General features: G+C 40.5%; 1 non-coding gene across 1 annotated transcript; it reads right to left on the minus strand.

Moving 5' to 3' along the window:
* Positions 1–805: 805 nt before the first annotated feature.
* On the minus strand, positions 806–887 carry Trnas-aga. The gene has a single exon. It is a non-coding gene; the product is annotated as a tRNA-Ser (tRNA).
* Positions 888–17,546: the final 16,659 nt, after the last annotated feature.

The following is a 17,546-nucleotide window of genomic DNA, read 5'->3' on the forward strand; positions in this document are numbered from 1 at the left end:
GGTTACGCTGAACATCAAGAGTCTGGGGCGTCCTAATGAAAACTAGGAATGGATGACTGACACATATTTTATGTGCTATTTTTATGTGCCGGAAATCTGCGGCAAAATCCATGTACCAGAGCGTTGGACCAGCTCCTTTCTACAACTTAGTAAGAGCAGAAAATGTTGAAGACACGAGTTTCGACAGAGTTTGTATCCATCTTGACTGCAGACCGGCGCCGAAACACGCAGCCGCAACAAGGAATCGGCGTAATTTCCCGTTAATAGAGTGGTAACCGAGAGAATAAAAAATAAATAGTGACTGGTATAGCTATATTTCTCGTCACGTTCGGCAATGTTAAAGTTGCAATTTATTGGCCTCGCAGGCAATGGCTGATAGATTTTCGAGAGAATTCTTTAATGAAAAAAAAAAAAAAAAAAAACACTGTATGTAGTTTCCAGGAGGGAATGCCAATGCTTGTACCCTGAGTCGCATTTGAATTTTATTTCCACAATACCTTCGGCAAAGACAAAGTTAAAAATGATGATATTGCAGCGTCACGTAATAAGCTTTTCTTCGCAGTTACATTTGTCATTAGGTATAGTTACATATTTTTATAAAACATCTAAATTATCCGATACCTCTGCAAATGCAGATGGCTACACGCAGCGAATATCACAATACGAATGCACTTCATGAGAATTTGACGTCTGTTGCATTCCTCCTCCTTTATATTGCAATTTCAATGGCAGTGTAACATGTGAATTTTATATTTATAGCGCCATATTTTCTAAAAAAAAACCATCAGGCAAAGATAAAAATATTCGCAGTCGGTAGGACTCGAACCTACGCTCCCAGAGGGAATCTGATTTCTAGTCAGACGCCTTAACCACTCGGCCACGACTGCCATGTTGGTGATACCTTTGTCATTGGTTTTAGAGGTAGCTCAACTTATTTTCAATTGAATGGGTGCCTTTCATTTTCTCGCGCGCTATGAAATATATTGGTTTGAGACCGAACCTTTAAAAAGGAATGCGTATGTCGCATAATCTGAGACACAACGTTCCCACGGTAATTTAAAAGAATCCGAAACCTGCCGCATGGGACAACGTTGTCCACGAATGCATTGTAACACAAATAAAATGTACGGTACGTTGTATTAAAAAATAACCGTTCATCTTTTATGTTTTAGCATATCTTCTAATATCATTTTATAATAAACTGAAGAATGTACTTCAGAAAAATAATCTCCCAATAGTTCTGTACACTATTCCTATGGCTTATCTCCTAAGTTCTCTTTTGAATGAATGAATCAGTGGCGACTCGTAGGTATACAAGCTGGGTATTCACAAATTTTCAAATTCACATAAATATGACTGTGCGATACTAATAGCATCTGCTGTATAACAGTTATCCTTATCAACATATGTATACAATCTCAGCCGCCGTCAATAATAATAATAATATGCATAACTTGTCTGAAAAAAATTAGAATTATTTTTGTGAAATTTTGTTGTTTTATATATAATTAGAGTAAAGTTTATGGCAAGAACGAGATAATGCTTTGCTACTCTCCATTCCGCATTTTTGTATAAGTGGGACTTTTTCGTGCTTCTTTATTTTTTCGGACAAATGCACAAGATCCCTAATTCATGTATTAGTTAACAAATTAACTTCTGGTCTGAAATTAGGCACTCACGTTGCATCCATACAGCAACTTACGCTTATTATACATTTCTTTGTTAAATGTTCGCTTATACTCACGCTTATTTGATTTCGCCACTTCACTTCATCACACAACGGATCTGATCTAGAATGCCCTAGTTTCTTTGCAGCTAACTTATCCTGGTAATTTTTCTTTTCTGTTGCGCGTAACACAGGGTCAACAGAGCATGTTGACACTATAGGAAAGCTGATTCGTGCACATTAGGCAACCAACTCCAAACACAAACTGCCGTTTGCGGGGACCATTCAATTCAAGTAGTACCATGGAGGTATTCTTACCTCCATGAGTAGTACTATCTACCAACAAGGCAGAATACGAATGAGGCGCTCAGAACCATAAGGACACCGTCTTCAACTCCCCTCCCCCCCCCCCCCCCCCCCCCATAATTAAATGAATATCAGATAAACCAGTGACACAGCTTTTCGTGAATGCTCAGATATACGTACAATTTGGCCTACAGTACAGATAACTGACCCACCACAAGATCAACAGATGTGAGAAGCATGAATAAATGCTACAGTCTCAAAATCAATGATGATGAGCTTTTTGGTTCTCAGTGCCCCAAAGTGAAGGTGTGCTTGCTACCCTGATCCCAAATTTCACCGCGTCTAGAGCAGCAATATGTAGCACAGCGTGGCGGATTTTAGCTCCGTAAGGGCCATCAGCCACTTCTCTGATCCATACCAACTTATGCTTTCAGCATCTGGCCTGAAAGTAAAACCATACTGTTAAAATGCCTACAACATCTGATTCAGATCATCAACACTTAACCTTCATCTGAATATCATGTCAGCTCTATTCTGATGGCCAGCTTCCATAAACCAACATATGCCAAATTTACCAAAAGAGAGAAGCAGTGGACACTTCTACAGTGCTCACTGCCGTTCCATCAAAATTGTTCTGTTCCCTACAGCCTTGACATCTGCAGACATAACAAACTTGTGGCTCATACCACTGCAGGATCCAGTTATTGCTACTGTCCAACCAGCCTAATCTGCAAGCCAGTTTCTCATGACATCTTTGTCTCCCTTTATTTATTTATTTATTTATTTATTTCATCGGTGAGTAGCATGTTATTGATGTTAGTTGTTTGTACAACCTGAATAATACATATATTTTTGGGGTAAAAAAAAATCCTGTATGGCCAACTTTGTAAAACACTTCTGAAGGCTTTTAATGAGGTAGTGTGGGCACCTGGTTGCAGAGCATTGAACAGTTTTACTCCAAGGCATGTATAGCTATTGTGAATCTTGGTTAGTCTTGTAAAGAGGTGGCCAATTTTTTGTTTGTGATGTGTGCTGTGACAATGAAAATGTTGCCTTAATTTGTAGCTCTCTTGGTTTTCTTTTGTGTAGTCTAGGCATCTCATTATAACTATTGATGGGACTGTCATGACATCCAGTTTTTTGAAAGGTGGTCTACAAGATACATTCTTTTTGAAAACACTTGCTACACATCTGATACTCTTTTTCTGCCACATAAAAACTCTTTTTGGCCCCAGTGGAGCTGCCCTTAAGCCGTATGTAGTATGTAATGTGGCAATGAAAAAATGCGTAATAGGAACTGATCATCAAGTTTTCACTCACACACGCTCTAAGTTCATGTAATCGGTATATTACTCTTGACAATTTAGTGTATATACAATCTGTGTGGAGGAATCCAAGTGTACACCCAGAAGATTAACAGACATACAATTGCTGTTGCCATTGCATACACTAAAAATTGCATTTTCTGTTTCATTCTTGTTTGCAGTTAATTCTTTGCCTTTAAAACAGGTATTAGAAATTCCTAAGCTGGCTTTGCTTTGTTCCATTAAGTCCTCTATGCCATTTCCATTTGCAATGAAAGTGGTACCATCAACACACAGAATAGATTTACATGTCACAATACTAGGTAGGTCATTAACAAAGGTTATAAACAATAAGAGTCCCAGACTCCTCTTAAAATGTCGAGCAATCTAGCTCACACCATTAAAATGTGCCCTCTGCTTTCTGGTATCAATATACGTTTCTATAAACGTGAGATCTGTATCCCAGATGCCGTAGCACCTCAATTTATTAATAAGAATCCAATGACACACACACACACTCAAATGCCTTGTTCAGGTCAATCATAGGACATCGAAGGATGATTTTGCTTCAGACACTACATACTGTTGAAACAACACTTTCAGCAGCTTGCAGTACAAATGAGTTTTATCTAAAGCCATACAGATACTCTGTCAGTGTTCCAATGCAGCTGAAATGTTTGTAGATTTGTTGGTACAGGTCTTGATCCACTATTTTCAAAAGTATTGGTAAAAGAGAAATAGAACTGTGGTTATCAACATATAACTTGTCTCCTTTTTTATAGGGACATGTGCTGCTATCTTTAAGCAAGCTGGAAAACAATAACTCATAAAAATCCAGTTTATTGTCATACATAGTTATTGTAGTATAATGCCTGCTATCTCGTTAGTAGCAAAAATTGGCAGACCATACTGAGAGCACAATTATTTCTTGTAACTTGGTGTACATTACAAAAACTGACATGTGCGGTTGTAGCCCAAGGAAGCACAATGTACAAATTGACTTAGAAAAACTCATCACTATCTATTATGGGAACAAATGTAACTTGATTTGCTGTTAATAAAAATGCATACATTGCACTGTAAGTGGCTACTGGAAAAATGGCTTGGTTCTTGAGCTATGAATTATGTTCTCACTTAATGGGCCATTTTCCAGTATAAGAGGTTTGGTGTGTTCTTATTTACACTTCTCCAAGCCCTTTTAAGAGTGGAACCCCTCCACATCCACACCAACACAATGACCAGCTCAAGAGATCTACTGTCACCTCTGTATTTGTTAGTTACTAATCAAGGACTCCATGGGGTGTGAGGTTGTGACATCATCCACAAGTATGGGTAGGATTACCCACTAATACAGTCGCATTGAGGAGATAGGTAGGGGAGCAAAAGTAAACAAAAGGTAGTGATTTTAGGGGCAAAAGGAAAAAAGTGCCAAGGGGAAAAAATCCCCTGCGATAGTCTGATCAGGTAGCAAGCACAGTAGTGGTGGTGGGGTTGTTGGTTTTGGATATCATACAATGCTCGGTATGATTGTCACAGCTTAGATTGTCATAAAGAGTGTCAGTCCCATCAAGGAGGGGTACTGATGGGCTGGGCCCCTATGAGTCTCCTGGCCCAGCTGCAGTGTCTGCACCCGTAAGAAGCCAAGGTTTTTATGTGAGTGGTTGATTGGCCATAAATCTGTTGGACTGTGTAAGGATTTTGGGTGGGTTTGTTTGAATTTAATGTGCAATACAGCTTCCCTGCATTGCCAGTTGGTCAGCTAGTGTACAGCTGCCAATGCCAGTTAACATTGCTGTGTGGCAGGGTTTCACCAGTATTTGCCATGTCTGTGTGTTGTTGCTACCCATAGGTGGTTAATTGCCCCTAACTAGTAGTGCTTTTGGACAGTTGTTTTTCCACTTATGGTTGTGATTATAGTTTCCCAGGTTTCTTAAGAAAGGATTGTGTGAGTGTCTCATATTACACGTTTTTTGAATGCCTCCATGAGAGTCTCAAGCTGGTATCCTCTGTGAAGATCCGCAGTGCAGTTATATCGTGGAGCATTGCATATATTACATAGCACTTTGTTGTGTATGATATGCAGGTGGTGCAGGTGTGTTGGAGCCACATTTCCCCAGACTGGAGCTGCATACACGGTTTAATTAGTGTTGTATATATGGACATCAACATCCCCCTCTCAGAGTGCTTTTCCTGTTGAGCATAAGGTAAAGCTGTCAGAGTCTCACGTTAGCTTGGGTGGTCTCCTATTCAATGTGGTCCCCAGTGTAGGTTTCTGATCCAGCCACACACTGAAGTATTTGACTTCCTTACAGAAAAGTGTTGGGTATGTGTGTAGCGTTATTTGTCTGCAGTTCTGATGTTTGTGCAGATCTTTTGGTTTACATGTGAACAGAACAGCCACACACTTATCAACATTTACTTTAACACACCATCATTCCAACCAAGGCTCGTCAGTTCTGAGTGCTGTCTGCAATTGTGAATTAATGTTTGACAGTTTCCAGTCTTGTGTTAGGGTGCTGTTTCATCCCCATAGATGGCTACTGTCATGTTTCGTGTAGCTGGGAAGACATTGATGCAAAGGTTAAACAACAGGGGCCCAAGGATACTGCTTCTCCCACTTGTAATCTATGCTGTGTTTGTTTGGCCTGAATGTTAGTGTAGAAGCATCTGTTGATGATATATGGGTGTATGAGATGTACGAGTCCGTTGGGGAAACCAATGTTGTTGAGTTTGCTAGTGAGACTTGTGGCACAGATCAAAAGCCTTTTCAATGTCCAGGAACATCGCCCCTATAGTTTTGTTGGTGTTGTAGCCATCCATGATATGTTTCACTATGCGGACGAGTAGTTGTGTTGTGAAATGGTGATTCCTGAATCCAAATTGCTCTGGCCTCAGTGTGTTATTGGTGATGCTGTGCCTAGTGAGATGTTTGAGAATTACCTTCTCAACAACCTTGCTGAGTGAACATGCCAGACTGATGGGTCGGTAATTTTGTGGGAAGGAGTGGTCTTTCCCTAGCTTCCCAAACAACAGGACCTTGGCCACCTTCCAGTAACCAGGAAGGTGTTGGTGCTGCAGGATGGCATTTGTGATGTACAGGGGATAGGCAAAATAATGTGATCAGTGGTAGTAATGGGATTGTTGTGTTTGATGGTCAATAATGCAGGTAAGGCATGTATTGCACTGGACTGTGTGTGTTCAGTACAGACTAGGCATCAGTGCAGGTTGTTTACGCATTCAGAGGCTGATGTGGATGTGCAATGAAATACCTAAAAGAGTTCCAAAGAGGGCAGATTGTGGGGGCCCAATCAGGTGAAGCAACAGTAACCAAGATGGTCAACTTATTGAATGTTTCAAGAGCAACTGTTTCAACAGTCATGATAGCCTACAAAAAGCATGGAAAGACATCATTGTGCAAACATAATAGTTGGGGAAATCAAAACTAAATGACAGAAATCATTGTACGCTAGCATGAAATGTGTCAAAGCAGCACAAAAATAATGTGGCTAAAGTGATTGAAGTGCTGAATAGCCATTTTCGAGACCCAGTATCTATTGACACTGTCTGATGAGAATGCCATAAAGTGCATATTCACGGGCGAGCTGCTGTACCAAAACCATTGATGATAACCAATGCAAAGAAGTGTAAAACATGGTGTCAGGAGCATAAATCCTGGACAGCTGATGAGTGGCAACATGTCGTATGGGTCAATGAGTCAACATTTTCGTTACTTCCAACATCGGGCTGGGTTTATGTCTAGAGAATGCCAAAAGTAGCCTACAACTCTGCTTGATTCCAACACTTAAGCATGGAGGTGGAAGTGTGATGGTGTGGGCAGTCATATCATGGTATTCTGCTGGTCCCTCATTACTCTCAAAGGCCTTGTTACAGCCAATGATTATATGAACATTTTATGTGATCAAGTGCACCCCATGATTCAAATGTTCCCAACAATGATGCACCCTGTTACACAACCAGGACAGTACAATCATGGTATTAAGGAGCATGCAACCGAATGCAACATCTTCCCTGGCCAGCACAGTCCCCGGACTTGATCATTATCAGCATTGGAGTGCAGACTCTGGAACAGATTTCTGCCTCCCTCATCACTACAGGAGTTAGAAGAGGTTCTGAACAAAGAGTGACATAACATTCCACTGGAGACTATACAATCATTATATGCCAGTTTTCCAAGAAGAACTGCAGCTGTTTTAGAGGCAAATGGGGTCCAACCCCTTATTAATAAACCATTCCCAAGTAAGTACAGGTGTTCACATTATTTTGCCTATTCCCTGTATGTTAAGTACTCAACAGCCTTTTCTGTGAGCTCCTTGAGGTCACAGTTTTGAATGCTGTCAGGACCAGGTGGTTTCTAGCTGTGGTATGCTTGATGACCCATGTGATTTCATGTGTGCTGGTGCATCTTCGTACATCACAAATGGACTGGGGATAAGTCATATGTACTCCTAGTTTGTTCCAAGTATGAAAACTGGGTCAGAAGGAACCATGTTCGGTGTGTATGATGCTACTAGTGTCCTGGCCATCAGTTCAGCCTTCTCTTCCACAGGGTATGCTGGTCCATCGGGTCCTTTTGGAGATGCTATGTAGTTTTTCTCCTTAGTGAAATGACAGGCTAGTTTCCACACACCAGGCTGTGTGGCATCCAGTCCTGTGAGTGTGTTGTCCCACTGTGTGGTTTGAAATGTTTGTATTTTCCCTGTATGATACCCCGGTGCTTGTTAATGTGCAGTTTATACAGCAGGCACCTGGTGCACTGCCAATATCTCCTGAGATGGTTTCTTGTCGCACTTGTGTAATTTAGTTTTGGCGTAGTGCACATTTGTAATTTTTTGCTGTTTTGTATGCATGAATTCCAGTCAGGGTGTTTGGTGATAAGATTACCAGCAGCTATTATTCGCAGTGTTGTGTCAATATTTGCTGATATCGCATATTATAAAGTTATCAGGATGACTGTATACCAATATCAGTGTAGTGTTTTCTCCATTAAACGAGACCTGATGGCTGTGGTCTGTAATCTTTCATGTGCTGGATGTTCGACATTTGTGTATTTTATGTCTTGGTGTATGATGATTGCTGTTCTCCTACAGCCACACTGTGCCATCAGCCAGTATGGTACAACCAACAGCCTGGGAAGCATAGTTGTCTGTCTGGTGGGAGTTTAATTTTTTTTCAAGAGAGTGATCCAGATTCACTTCTCCATGAAGGTGGCTAGCTCAACCCTTTTGTTGCCCATTCCAGAACAGGATCTGTGTTAGTGTAGCAGTCTTTGCTGTTGGAGCAGTTGTTGTGTATTATCTATGGAAGAGTTTAGGCAACGCCTTGAGAGCTGTTTGTATGACAGCCATGTGCTGGCCGGGTGCAGCCACAAGCTGTGTGCCCACCCCCAGGTGGATCTTAAGCCACATGTGAGTGGGGAATAGCGTCTTCATTACGCTATCGATTGTCGCGAGGATGTTTGTTATGTTGGCCACTGTGTTGGCAGTAGTATTGGTCACTGCAGTTCTTGGGTTGGCGTACTGGATGGGCTGGCTTATGTGTTTGTGTTTTGTCTCTCATTTGGTGCCATCTGTGGTGTTGGTGTGGTGAGGAGGGGGGAGTAATGAGAGTTGTGGTTTGGCTGTCTCTTTGACTGTGTGCCTGCGTTTGGCTGTTTTGTTGTTGGTTTGTTTGTTTGTTGTGGTGTGAAATTGTTTCTCTTTTTGTTTTTTGGATTCCTTTGCATCATTCCTGGGTTTTTGGTTGCTCTTGTGCTGCTGCATCTTCTTTGATTGTGTGTGTCGCTAACTAGTGCAGTCAGAGTCAACTCAGTGTTGTTTTGAGTGAATGGTGTTTGTATTGGTACAGATGGGGCTGTCTGTTGTCACACGTAATGGATGTGATTCTGTTGCTGAGGGAGTATTTTGTGTGTTTTCAGAGCTCTCGGCATCCTTGGCCCTTCCCCTACCACTTAAAATGCCGGCAAAGGAGATTCTGTTCTTAAACAGATGCAAGGGGTGGCTTGGAGCTGTGCTAGTGGTCACTTAGTTTTCTTCGGTGTTTTTACGCTGCAGAGCTTCTTTGTAGGTGTCACACCCTCTGTAATTCACCACATGGGCATCACCACAGCTCGCACATTTTATTGCTGCTCCTGGTTTGCAGTATTGTGCTGTGTGGTTGACGGCACGTTTGCGGCACTGATGTTCCAGGCCACATTGTGTGGCTGTACAGCCAAACTGCTGGCAATTCTGGAATTGTTGAGGAGGGTGGGGGGGTTGGGCATGCAATGATGTGTACATTTCTACCCTGTGACCATATGAAGCAGGACCATCTGCTTCAGAAATCTGTGAGAGTGAGCCATGTTAGCCAACTCCACAAGGTAGTTTGTTTGCGGCATACGTGTAAAGAAACCATACATGTGGCTCAAGCTCTCACAATCCCAGCCAAGAGCAGTAATTTCTACTTTTAGTATATTGCTGGGGACTGTAGTATAGACTCCTTTCATGATATACATTTGTGGTTTCTCATCCTGGGTACTGTATGTGTTATTCTCCACACCCTCAACTTTGAGTAAGTTGAGGAGGTTGGCATAATCTGTTTTGTTTCCCACATACAGTGTGTGATGTGTGGTGCCCTTAGAGTTGTGTGTGGTATATGCTGGGAGGGGGGGGGGGGGGGAGTGTTTATCTACAAATGATTTGTTTAGCTTGCTGATGCAAGTGTTTTTGTGTATCATGATCGCGTGGGAATTTGGTCAGTGTTGTGCTGTTCTGCGTAGCTGCTTGTGTAGAACTGTGTTGGTTAGCTGCTGCAGGGTTGTTTGTGTGCTCACATGTATGTGCATCTTCTTTGTGTGTGTGTCTTGGACCTTCCAGCTGCCAAGGTTCTTTGTTGTTCTCTTGCTGTTCCTCTTCCAACTCAGGTAGCCATAGCGGAAATAGTGATGGCATGTTTAGTGTTATACCTGATTTGTGTGTGTTGTGTTAGGGCAGCAGTGAGATCCTACTCGATGCAGGTCATCTCCTCCAGGTGGGTGGCGAACAGGACAGGAGTGTCGACAGGAACAGTCGCCTACAGAAGAGGGTAGTCCCTACAACCTATCTGTGTGAAGTGCTATGTGCTGTGCAACAGAGCACATAAGGAACAAAGCAGCATGTGGTACATAGGTGTACACAATGGTTCGGCTCTATGTAATTATGTGCGATGGCTCATTATGTGGAACAAAACTCATAGCACATGAACCCAGCCACTATGTCAGTAGCTGTTGATTGTGGATGCATCTGTATTATTGTTAACACCAAATCAATTTACATTTAATTCTATATGAAACTGTGATAAGTTTTTGAAAGTCAATTTGTGCATTGTGCTTCCTTGACATTGTACCACTTATTAAAACTTGACACCCATAAGTCACTTTTTGTAATGTAAGCAAAGTCAGAAAGGATAATTGTGATCTCAGTACGCAGCAAGTATCCATAATGTAGAACTTGTTTTCTGTTATTTTAGTTTTTATACAAAAAGAAATGTTATTAGCATTTCAAGTTGTGCCATTTATATGTGGATTCTTTCTTCTGATTGTAACATAAATATTGAATGTATTTTAGTATTTAAGGATGCATTGTAATTTTCTGTAAAACTATTACATTTTCTTTTCTTAAAAATATAGTATACAAATGACAGAAACAAGGAGGACACCAGTTGCTATTGACAACACATATCAAGGTTAGCTGCATGGAAATGTAAGCAGGAAGCTCAGATTAGCTGTTTGTTATGTGGTACCATGTATGATTTTTATTTTCAGGGTGTCATCATGACTTGGATGTAGCTGGTATGTAAATTTATGGTTTACAAGCTGACTTATTTGCCATCTGGTTTTAATTTATACTTTAATGTCCGATACTCATTATATTATTTAATTCAAGTAGCACTGAAAATAGCTACGCACTAGCTCAAATCGATCCGCAGTAAACAGATTAGATAAGTTATGACTAATGCTGCCCTTCCTCCTATTTTGTGCTTTGCTTTCTAGCATTTGTAACCTTTAAGTCATTTATTATACATGTAAATATCAATTTATTTTGATGCATATTCATATACTGTCAGAGATGTCATTTTAGTAAGCAGTGATTTATGATATAGTGAATATTATACTGATAACTAGGGCTGTGTCTAAACACGAATCAACTGTTCGAACTGTTTTACAATTTGGGAAATCTTGGGTTCTGACCAACATGTTCTGGTCAATGTGTTGATTGGCCTTTTGTTGGTGCTGCCGCAATGTCCTGTTGTATCATTTTTAATGCTCTATCGATTTTAATAACAAAAATAATTATGAAACTCAGTCTGAAATATCTTCTAGTGTGCAGGTAATGTGTAACAATGGTAACTAACAAATAAATAAAAGATAAGTCACTTTAATATGATCTGTTTTGTTTGTTTGGCATTTAATTCTTAATTACTTGTCTTGATTGATTGATTTGAATGTTGCCACCTTGCCTTCAAATGGATTTAACTCTAGTAACATTTTTATCTGTTATTCTACTATATGAACAGGGACTGAATTGCTCATTTGCAACATACTTCGTAAATTATTACCATCTCTCATAAACAAATAAAATATTATACTGTGTTCTGTAAAGCTTTTTTAGGGCATTTTCATCTTCATCTGTTACCTTTACTTAACAATTAGCACAAATGTGTATATATACTTACATATTGGTACTATATGAGAACTCTTATTATAAATTTGTTCAGATGACAGTAATTTTTGCAGTAGTAACATTTAATGCTGAAACTTCCTGGCAGATTAAAACTGTGTGCCAGACCGAAATCAAACTCGGGACCTTTGCCTTTCGCGGGCAAGTGCTCTACCAACTGAGCTACCCAAGCACGACTCACGCCCCGTCCTCACAGCTTTACTTCCGCCAGTACCTCGTCTCCTACCTTCCAAACCTTACAGAAGCTCTCCTGCGAACCTTGCAGAACTAGCACTCCTCACTCGTGAAAGAAAACATTTAATGCTGTTTCCTCCAGTGTTCCACGAAGCTGTCAAATTTTAAGCAGAGTCATGGATAATTGTTGTGACTTGCTCTTACTTTCTTGCGTATCCATTCTACTTGCACTGTGCGAGTCAAATGTCATGTGATTGGTCAAACAAACTTGATACTGAATTGAACGCTGCAGCATATCAGAAAGTCTCGAGCTCGTTCAAACATAAGCATCATTTGCCCAGTACAACAAACAATGTAGCTCTGTACCTGTGGGTTGGTACAAGTGACTCACATGCTACAGTGACTCATATGCTACAGTAGACAGCAATGTAACTAGACTGACACAGTTCCATGACTTATTGCAATGTTTTCATTGTAATTAACTTCATTTGTTCCACAAACTCATTAGTTGAGATTGCACAGTAATGGGAACTCATAAATTCATTGGTATATCCCTTGTACCATTTTAGTTTCTATGTTATGGCAATTCACAGTTAACTCTATTATTGTACACCACAAACTATCACATGAAGCGTACACCAGGGTAACAGTGACCCTCAATTATTTTCTGGAGAAATTGCCTGAAAATAGAATATTTTATAATGAAATTGGAACTCTCATGTACTAAACTCAATTTATTTCCCCTCTCTTATGCACTTCTTCAATCAATATCAGCATTAATGCATCCAAATTTTGAGACTAAGTCATGGAAACATTTCAGCAAATAAACCTGAAAGTGATCTGGATCGAAAGACTATATTTGCAGTTCATGAATTGTGCAACTTATACAAATATTTTGAGGTGTTCTCAATTATTCACAAATCTGTTCATTCATTATTTCTACACTCTTGGAATATGGTCTAAAACTTATCGGCAGCTGGCAGGCCTGAACTTTTAGGGCCAGCTGTGTTCCAACAGTGCCCCATTCTTGCAGTGGACAAATGAATTTTTTCTGAAGAAAAGAGCACAATTTCAAAATTCTGGGTGTCAGCGTTCTCACCTCCATCACAGAGGCATCAAAAGAAGGGATGAAATGTGTATAAGAGGGAGTGTGTTGACCACCTTATCATGTGATATGTCCACAATGGTGTTGGACAGAATTTTGATGAAATATGATGCCAATGTGACATCATTAAGCCCCATTTCACCTCACAAGAACATCTGAACTGTGGTCTGGTGTGCAGCATTACTGAGCCTGAGGGTGACATCACAGGGTGCTACAAATTTGCACTATTACAGAGGGAACTTGTACGCAGCTTTGAATCAAATTTCAAACATGCGTGGCAATGGGAGATAATTAATAGTTTCCGAGAAAGTGATGTTTCAAACATTACACCATTTTAAAAAATGAGATAAAAATCTGCTACAGAATTATAAATCAGTCCAATAGTTTCAATTTTTCCCAAACTATACACAGTCGATTAAGTGATTATTTTGACTACAATAACCTCCTTTCAAAAATCAATTTGGTTGCAGACAGGGAAAAAAATACCATCACAGCAATTATTGCCATTGAAACCAGATAATCACAACTTTTGAATAAGAGAATAAGGTCACACTAGTTTCATGTGACTTAAGCAAAGCTTTGAATTGTATTCCTTATGAAATATTGCTTGAGAAGCTTAATTTTATGGGGTGCATGATACATTAATAAAATTGCTTCATGCTTACAAAATAGGAAACACATTTCTTTGAGGAACAGACATGCTCTGATGAAACATGTTGAGGGAGGTGTACCACCGGGATCAGTTCTTGGTCCGCTGTTTCATAACTGCAATCAAAGAATCACCACATCACATTCCCCATGTTGATCGTCATGCAGATGATAAAATGATAATTACTGCTCAACAAGACACTTCAGTAGTAAAACAAATGCCACTTGAATCACTATATGCTGCAGTGAAATGTTCTCCTCCCACAAACTTCTGTGTGACTAATTCAGCTAAACTTTTAGGATCTCATATTGACTCCAAGTTGACATGGGGGAGAACCAGTCACAGTATCAAGGATAACACATGTAACATGAAAACAGTGATATAGTTGTTTTTGAATGTATAAAACTGACATATCTTGGTTTGTTCCAGTCTCACATTTTGTGTGGGACAGCTGGCATAGTGGCATTCTTCACATGAAAGTGATATTAAAATACAATAAAAGTCATACAAGAAACGTGCATGGCTGGCCCCAAGAGATTGATGTTGACCTCTGCTCAGAAAATTTAAGATCTCTTTTGGTAAATTACCTTCTATTGTCTGAACCACTATGCCCATCAACAGTTCTGTGATGAATTAATGACTACTCAAGATACACATTTTTTAATTTAGATTTTAAATAAAATGATGTACATTTTGCATCATAAGTAATCCACACAATAAGTGTTGTACTGGCATGATCTTGTTAATGCAAAATTTGTCACTTGAATGTAAATTAAAAATAGTGGACTGTAACATTTACACTCAAGAGGTTGAAATAATGAAACTTCCCAAAACATATGTTAACAAAATTGGTTTCAGGAGGCAGAAGTAATGCCTACAAGAGAAACGGTAGGGGTTTGCAGTTTAGGGACGTTTGGGTCACTGCAAATCATGTGATTTTAGTGTCTTTATTGCCCAAGTACAGGAGTAGACTGAACCTAGCATTCTCCCAAAAGGTTCCTGAATGAATAGACCTTGTGTCGTGTATGTGTCACAAATGAGTAGCATGAAGTATTGTGAGAGTATAGATAAGGGTATAATGTTGGACATGGTGTGCGAGTAAATAACATAACATCAGCAGGGATGCTCGGAAGCAGGAGGAACTGCATTTTTGTGCTAAGCATAGTGTGGGCTACGTGACCAGCAGCATAGAAGCTTCTGGAAGTCGCCGAGGTCAGAAGGACAGAGTGCAATCGCAAGGGAGGCATATCATGCAAGCCTAGATAAGAAGTGCCGCTAAGGATTCTCACTCCGATCTCAGTCTGCCTCTAATGCTGGACCTGCATTATTTTGCCCCACGGTCGGGACTTACCATTTCTCATGGCACTTTGCTGCACAGAGTACATGCAGGATTGCACAACGTAGTCAATGTGTTACTGCCTCGTATGATTCGACAGAAGTTTTCAATCCTACTTCATTGTTCAGTCTAAGTTGTTATTCTGAGTTCCTTGTCCTTTCTCCCACCAAGTTCCCTTATCTTAAAATATTCCAGCTTGTATGCTCAGGAATCAGATCTATGAGTTGGATGAGCCACTTCACAACAGAAATAGTGTCAAGCTCCCATCCTGATCCACTCACAGGACGCTACAGACATGGCAGAATTAATTTTGGTGCTTGGTGTGGGGTTGGCAAAAGTAAGCACCCCTATTCTGTGCTCTTAGCACACATTAGGTATCCCTTCTGTCAGGTTTTGGTTACAGACAGCCATGGCCTTACCATGTTTCTGCACAGTACTGGGGTTAGTCAGGCCACAGATTTGAGAAATAGGTGTAGGATGATGTCAACTTTTGATGGTAGTCAGCCCAAAGTCAGGAAAAGGACTAACAGCTTTGAGAAATAAGACTGAGATGAAGTGCTGTAGGCATCTTGAGGTGAAGAAAGAAGAGAGGCGAAAGAAGAAGATAATTCTGACGGGACAGGGAGGTCTGTTACGACGCAGGCTCGACTACATGAGAGGTGGATCAGCAATGAGGCTTGACAGCACAACAGTCAAGAGAGGCAGCTGAGTCAGACCTTCAGACACAGCCGAGGTTTGACTACATGAGAGGCAGGTCAATGAGGCATGACAGCATGCCTGTCCAGAGAGGTCGTGGCACGAGATCTTCAGAGGGGCCATGGATGTCTGCTGCAGCATGATTTGACTTTGCAGAAGGCGAATTGGCAGCAGGCGCAGGAGAACACCATTCCAGAGAGGGAGCAATGACATCACTCAGAAGATGGCCCAGAAGGGTCCGCCAGCACCAAGAAAGGAGATAACATAATCAGAGCCACGTGGCAGGCGGGTCTGGGCCAGCAGTGTTAACATCATGGCTGGGAGGCAGTGCGATGTGAGAGATGGGGGCGGAAAGCTGCACAGACTTCAGAAAAAATCAAATACAGTAAGAAAAATTGTTGTTATAGCATGCAGTCACATGAACAGGTAGAAGTACACACAATCATCACCAGTTAGGCAGTACATTAGTTTAAGTGATGCTCTGAAGTAATTATCATACTTTTTTGATGACAATAAAGCATAGTTAAATGAATTTCTAGATAACTGAGACAGTGCGTTTGCGATAGTGGTCCCTGATCAGCAGGATGTGACTGTCAAGTTAATTGAGACAGAAATAACTGGAACTGTCAAGAATAAATTATTATTCAGGGATCTGACAACAATTTGACCAGCTGTATGTTGTATTTTGGTGGAAAACTATGGTTGCAAACAGGCTTTATATTAATACACTTGTGAACTGTTTTCAAGTAGACGAGAACATTGCAAGAGCAGTGCACTGTGAGGTTTGTGCATTGATGCCCTGCAGCATCATTTTAGAGAGACAATTAGAAGTGTAATTACTGAAACTGAGTTGGCTGGTAGCCTTGCCCTGGTTCTGAAATTGGGCAGGGCAGTATTCGTATAAGGACAGAGACAGTAACACTCTCTGAGGATGTCGATATTGCCTCTATAGAGGAAATTGCTACTGCGTTGGCAAAGGAAAAGCTGACTGGGAGAACTGTTGTAAGAATACCAAGGACAGTCAGTCCTAAAAACCTGACTTGCTTTAACTGTGGTAAGCCAGGACATGTGGTGAAAGATTGTCATCTGCAAAAACGAGTAAGAATAATTGAGACACAAGCAGAAAGAAAACACAAAGCAGAAAAAGAAAAGACTGAAATGCTAGTGAAATTAGAATGAGTAAACACAGACAGAGTAGCAGGAACCGAATGAGAATTCAAAGGGCATTGTAAAGAAATGGACTGTCTAAGGCCAGTAAAGTGTTCCCAGTACAAATTATCAGGACACAGCACTCCACGTGCAGCATCAAGTAACATAATATGCTTTAAGTGTAACCAGAGAGGCTATTATGCCAGACAGTGCAATGAATGTGTGTGGTTAGCAAAAAGAAAGAATAAGAGGCCGAAAAACTAAAGAGAGGCATAATGAGGCAGTCACACTGTGCCCTATCAGGCAAGATATTTACTGTCAACTGCACAAATCAGAATGATTTTGTATAATTGTAGTGTACGAAAGGAAAACGGGATCTGATGCGGTTTTTAATAGATAGTGACACACAAATCAGTTTAGTTAACAAGAAAAGTTTGTGGAATGTGA

This window comes from Schistocerca piceifrons, chromosome 8 (assembly GCF_021461385.2).
Source record: "Schistocerca piceifrons isolate TAMUIC-IGC-003096 chromosome 8, iqSchPice1.1, whole genome shotgun sequence".
Lineage (NCBI taxonomy): Eukaryota > Metazoa > Arthropoda > Insecta > Orthoptera > Acrididae > Schistocerca > Schistocerca piceifrons.